The sequence below is a fragment of the Sphaeramia orbicularis genome, chromosome 15, assembly GCF_902148855.1.
Source record: "Sphaeramia orbicularis chromosome 15, fSphaOr1.1, whole genome shotgun sequence".
Lineage (NCBI taxonomy): Eukaryota > Metazoa > Chordata > Actinopteri > Kurtiformes > Apogonidae > Sphaeramia > Sphaeramia orbicularis.
The window spans coordinates 49,770,275-49,777,220 of record NC_043971.1 but is presented as its reverse complement, the minus strand read 5'-3'; positions in this window follow the sequence as shown (position 1 = coordinate 49,777,220).

Here is a 6,946-nt window from a genome sequence, read left to right as displayed (position 1 = left end):
AAAATTGCTCAATGATGAGAGGTAGGAAAATTGTAGATTTTGTGACCTTGCTGTGACCTTGAACTTTGGCCTACTTGGCCCAAGATTTAATGGGTTGGTCCCAGGGCCTAGGCCTATCTGTGGGTACAATTTGGTAAAGATGGTTGGAATAGTTTTCCCGTAAAGTTGCTAACAAACAAACAAACAAACACACAAACAAACAATCACACAAACCAAAATGATCACAATACCTCCTGGTGGAGGTAATGATCGATGCTTTTCAAAAGTGAACAGATGGCTTCCAAGTCATTTGTACTTTACTTTTTTGTCGGTAGCAGTTTTTAATCGACTGTCAGTGGAAAAGGAATGTTTTTTATCTGTTTCAGCTGTTATTTCATTATTATAATAATACAAGTGTCTCATCACAGAAAATAATGCAGATGCTGGAGTGAAACCAGTTGAGCTGAGCCTTGACAGCTCCTGTTTGAACTCAGTAACAGTCAGATCAGCTGCAGCTCCACAACAGGGACCTTCAAAAGGTTCATCCACTTCACTGTCAGTGAAATTCAGTCTGCATTTTACCCACGGCACCTAGCATTAGCATGAGCATTAGCACCAGTGAGTAATTATTCATGAACTTCCAAACCACGCACCTGTCCCCGCCCGCTCAAACCACGCACCTGTCCCCGCCCGCTCAAACCACGCACCTGTCCCCGCCCGCTCAAACCACGCACCTGTCCCCGCCCACTCAAACCACGCACCTGTCCCCGCCCACTCAAACCACAAGAATGTGAAGATGAGATTGTATTCTTTTGTAGGAAAATGTGCATGAACACAACAGTAATAAAAACTAGAAATAATATGATTTAATAGAAAACAAAACCATGAACGATAGAATTCATCTGTGAGTTTATATGTTTGTCTCAGTCACAGTGTCCACAGGCTAAAAACACCCACCCAACACCCCCTCCTCCTCCACCCTGTCGGCGGCGTCGTTCCCACAGATGCCATTTAAGGACAAACGCTGGTGAAGTGACTGCAGGGAACGCTGTGATAGACAGATACCTTCACAATTTCATGGAGGAAAGTTGCAGAAGTTTGGTTTGACTGATTACGCTGGAGTTCAAAGGACTGAGGAAGAGTAATCAGACGAGCCCTGGGGCGGGGGGGGTGCGGCGTGGTGGAGATCTGGGTTAATACTGGAGAAAAACACAGAGCAGCTGTAACTGCACAGCAACGGGAAATAATCAGCCCAGTTTAAGATGACTCATTAGGAGGAGGTTCATGTCACTGAGGAGCACCAGCAGGACCCCCCCCCCCCCCAGCTAGGAACTCTGGGAAATCTAAATGCAAAGTGACGCCTTTCAACACAGGTTCCAGTAACGCTTATGGGGTGGGGGGGGCTGCAGGTGTGGTTCTGGTCCTGCTCCTGTTCCTGGTCCTGCTCCTTGTCCTGGTCCTGGCTCTGGTCCTGGTCCGGTCCTGGTTCTGGTTCTGGTTCTGGTCCTGTTCCTGGTCCTGCTCATGCTCATGCTCATGCTCATGCTCCTGCTCCTGTTCCTGTTCCTGTTCCTGTTCCTGTTCCTGTTCCTGGTCCTGGTCCTGGTCCAGTCCTGGTTCTGGTCCTGGTCCGGTCCTGGTTCTGGTCTTGTTCCTGGTCATGCTCCTGCTCCTGTTCCTGGTCCTGGCTCTGGTCCTAGTCTGGTCCTGGTTCTGGTCCTGGTCCTGGTCTTGGTCCTGGTCTTGGTCCTAGTCTTGGTCCTGCTCCTGGCTCTGGTCCTGGTCCTGGTCCTGGTTCTGGCTCTGGTCCTGGTCCGGTCCTGGTTCTGGTTCTGGTCCTGGTCCTGGTCCTGGTCTTGGTCCTGGTCTTGGTCCTGCTCCTGCTCCTGGTCCTGGTCCGGTCCTGGTTCTGGTCTTGTTCCTGGTCCTGGTCCTGGTCCTTCACTCTGGTCCTGGTTCTGGTCCTGGTCTTGGTCCTGGTCTTGGTCCTGCTCCTGGCTCTGGTCCTGGTCCTGATCCTGGCTCTAATCCTGGTCCAGTCCTGGTCCTGGTCCTGGTCCTCCTCACAGTAGACCCTGCAGGTCTTGGTCTTCCTGCTGGTCTCCGTTCTTTCAGTCTGACGTTCATGTAAATGCGTTTCATGGCTTGACTCTCCTGAGTTTCAGCCTTTTGTCTGGATTCAAACACAATGAGCGTCAGGGGAACGTGCTCCAACGTTCTCAGATCAATAGAACCGCTCCGGTCCCACTGAACAGGTCGCACAATTCTGAATGCACTTCAGAGTCCACGTGTCCACAGGAGACTCCAAGGAGGCTGTTGATATGATTCGTGGTTTACATATTGGATGTTCGAACACAGGAGTTCAGGTTCCACATTCAGACCAGTTTGACCTCAAGTAAAAGAAGAAGGTCATGACCTAAAGAATGACTGTGTTCATGGTTTAATGTTAAACAATAGTACATTATGTCTGTAAATAACAACAACTCCAACATTTTTCTCTCAGTTTTAGTGCAGAAAATAACATTAAATTATGAAAATATTAAATTATGAAAATATTTACATTTACAAACTATCCAAAAAAAAAAAGATATGAATAATCTGAAAAAAAAATTACATTTATTAAGAAAAACAAGTGGAATTTTAAACAATATTCTGCCTCAGTTTATCATTTCTGCATGTTCATTACAGATCAGATCTACAAAGACACAAAACATTTAATAATTAACAGGTAGAATATTAGTAAAATTACACTGAATTGTCTTTAGACATTTCAATTTGTTCATATTTACCTCCACCAAGGAGGTTATGTTTTTGCCGGTGTTGGTTTGTCTGTTTGTCTGTGTGCAAGATAATTCAAAAAGTTATGGACAGATTTGGATAAAAATTTCAGGAAATGTTGTTACTGTCACCAGGAACAAATGATTAAATTTTGGTGGTGATCGGGGGGGGGCACTGATCTGCCTTGATGGAGGTCTGCGCTCTCTGAGTGCTTCTAGTTATTTATGTTATTCACATTTTACTGTTAAAGGATAGTGTGTAAATGTAAATATTTTCATAATTTAATGTTATTTTTTGCACTAAAACAAAGAAAAACTTGGATTTGTCATTATTTATAGGCATTATGTGATACTATCTTGTCCACATTAAACCATTTTTTATCGGTTCTGATCATATTGGGTAGTGGTTAGTACTGTCGCCTCACAGCAAGAAGGTCCTGGGTTCGATGCCCTGGGGGGACCTTTCTGTGTGGACTTTGTGGGTTGTCTCTGGGTACTCCAGCTCCTCCCACCATCCAAAGACAAAGGTTACAGGTCAACCTAAATGACCCATAGGTGTGAATGTGACAGTAGTCGACATTCCATTGACCCTGAAATTGCATGAATATGTTTTTTGTTTTTTGTTTGTTTTTTTTTACCCCCAATGCAAAAATGAGTTTTTTGTTCATAGTTAAATTGGTATATGTCCCAAAACTGTAATGGAAAGACCTTTGAGTCCAACTAGAGTCACATGACCAAAACAAACAGATGTGGTTGGATGTTAGAACAAGAGAAGAAGAAGAGTTGAACCCAGACGTGTGTGTGTATGTGTGGGCACACCAGGAAACCACATCAGTTTAGAATTTAGGAGGAGATAGAGGAGGAACCAGCATTCTAGATTCAAAACAACACAGATTTCTGTTCCTGTTTATGGAAGGACTGACACTGACATCTACCAGAAGAAAGAAACTCATCAGCACATTTGGGATTGAATGGACAAACCAACATTACACACTTGTGTTTGGAACACATTTATATAAATATGGGGACAGTTTAGCTCAGATGGACCATGGACCAAAGGGACAAGTGGTTGGTTTGCCCTGTGATGAACTGGTGACACATTCAGGGTGAACCCCACCTTCGCCCATAGGCAGCTGGGATAGGCTCCACCCCCACAACACACAGATAGAGGGGTTGGACAAAATAATGGAAACACCTTAAAAAATCAACAAAATATAATTTAATATGGGGTAGGTCCGCCTTTCGCGGCAATTACAGCCTCAATTCTCCGAGGTATTGATTCATACAACTTGTGAATTGTTTCCAAAGGAATTTTAAGCCATTCTTCCGTTAGAATACCCTCCAACTCTTTTAGAGACGATGGCGGTGGAAATCGACGTCTTACTTGAATCTCTAAAACTGACCATAAATGCTCAATAATGTTGAGGTCTGGGGACTGTGCCGGCCATACGAGATGCTCAACTTCATTAGAATGTTCCTCATGCCATTCTTTAACAATTCTAGCTGTATGGATTGGGGCATTATCATCTTGAGGTGAAGGTGTTTCCATTATTTTGTCCAACCCCTGTAGATGGATGATATGATTTACCTTTAGCTCATACTGTTCTGTATGTGGAACCTGAACTAAACCCAGTTGGACCCTGTCCTTCAGTCCTTCTTCAGTTTGTTTGTTCATCCCATGGGTCAGATCGGACCCTTTGGTGGGCTGGTTTTGGCCCACGGGCCGCATGTTGGACACCCCTGTTCTAATAGAATGACTGTATCCCACCTGGTCTTGCTCAGTGTGGGCCGTTGGATCCTGGCGTCGGTGCGTCAGTCGGTCGGTACCGGCTGGTTTCATTTGATGGAGAATTTCCATAAACAGTGAAATGTCCCGTTGGCTGGTCTGAATGTGAGCACCGCCGTCCTTCATGTGTAAATTCCCCTGATAATACTGCGTTCGTAGGAGCCTGTATTGTGGTCCTGCTTTCTTTGGAACATATATTGTACAACGGTCTTTTCAGTCAAAACACCCAAATTGGATTTTCCTCATTTCAGTGGTCGGTGCTGAAGCTTCTGCTGTGGGCTGAAGCTTAGTCACCCCTTGAAATTCAAATGTATTTGGGCTTTTCTTGGCATCGTAATGTTCCACTTTGTAGATCTAACATCCTGTGGCTTCTTCAGAGGAGATGAATCAGCGCCGAAGCTGAAGACAATGACATGAGAGTGTTTCCAAACTAACCGAACCTGTGTAGAGTCAGAGGAGGAGCTGCTGGGTCCAGACTGAACCAGAACAGGTTTAAGCCAGAACTACAGGCATTTATACAGAGACTGTCAGAGCTGCTAGAAGGACACGTTCTATACCGGTCTGGTCTTCAGGACCCACTGTCACCCCTCAATGACAAGACCAGACCCAAACTGATACAAGTTAAACTATTCAAATGTATTTCACAGGTGGTTCCAAACACAACAAACCCCACTGGTGGAAGTGGGTGTGGAGAGGGCTGCCCCCACCACCTGGACCCAGATAAAAGGAAGACGAGCTTCTCAAACTCTGGGTCAGGATCACAGAACTCTTTTTATCAGGTCGGCAAACACCAGAGGAAAATTAATAATAATAATAATAATAATAATAATAATAATAATAATAAAATTAATAATAGTTATGAAGATGATTATTAATTTTATTATTAATAATAATATTGTTGTTGCTATTATTGTTACTATTATTATTATTATTATTATTATTATTATTATTATTTCTTTTTCCAGGGGCCTGTTTCACGAAACTAGGATTCCGTCATCCAGGATGACTGACTAAGCCCCGTTCAACGAATCCAAAACATGGGAGTCCAGGCTTAATCGGTTTCACAAAGACCAAGCCAGGATGAACGGACACGGATTCATCAAGCCAAGTGGAACTCATCCTGGATAAGTGCGAGCACCCGGCTTCTTCAATAGACCCCGACATCGATCACAGATTCACCGATTCACCATGGTAACTAGAGCAGCGGACTTTACCCCGTTGGATGCAAAACTCCTTATTTTGGCGAACGAGGAAGTAAAGGACCGAATCAAAAAGAAACACAACACTGCCACAGTTACAAAAACAACGAGACAGCGTGGCGAAGGACTACAGACAGCCCGAATGAGTAAGTAGTTCACAAACACACACTGACTGTTCTGCTGAAACCATCACAATTACAACCCAAAGAGTTAATTAACATCTGTGAAAACGGAATGTGAAATTGTAAGTTAAACTAACTGTAGATGTGAGTGAAATTGTGTAAATGTAACTGCATCAGACTGAATAACTCTGATAAATAGATGAACTCACTGACTTCAGTGAATTTACCTTTGGGATAAATAAACTTATCTTGTTTTATCTTATCATGATTCATGACTTTGATATTGTTAATTAACCCATAAAGACCCAAACATCAGTCACTACTGATCTAAACTGTTTAATCCCTGTTGATCCACTAATCCTATTAATCCATGTCAATTAGTGTAAAATACAGTTCTTCATCTTTTCATGGTCATCAGATATGACCCATTTGGACGTTCAGAGGCTCCGTAGTGAACGTGGAAACACCGTCATCTTCTACAACATTGATTCACCAGTAAAACCCATGGAGTTGGATCAGTGACAGTGGATGGACACACTGGGTTTATGTTCAGTTAATGACAGATTGGACAGAAAAAGACACTGTTTATTCAGTTTGATCTGTTTCTGATAGAAGAACCATCAACTTTAATCTGAGCTTTAATGAACATCTACATGATCAGTGAATTAAATACAGGAAAATATCTGATTTATACTGATAAAATACAAACTACAGAAGATAATATTATAACAAATGGAGATAAATCACCTCTGAAAGGTTAGATATAGAGAAAATTCATTTGTGAACTGACATTAAAGTAGTGCTGGGCCTTTATGGGTTAATGAACACTGTTTATTGTTTGTGATGTTCGTTGTTTGGTTTAATATTCTTCATCTTATCATTTCAGATGGTCCATGCTGACTGTTTCATCAGTGTTGTGTCTCAGTGGTCTGGTTCTGGTTCAGTCCGTGACTCCTGAGTCTGTCGGACCTCTGGAACCTGTCAGCGCCGATCACAAGGTGAACCACACAGCCTCTATTAACAACCACTGTTTACATCAGATCTGTGTCCAGAATGTCACTGTGTTTCTGAGGTTGTGATGCT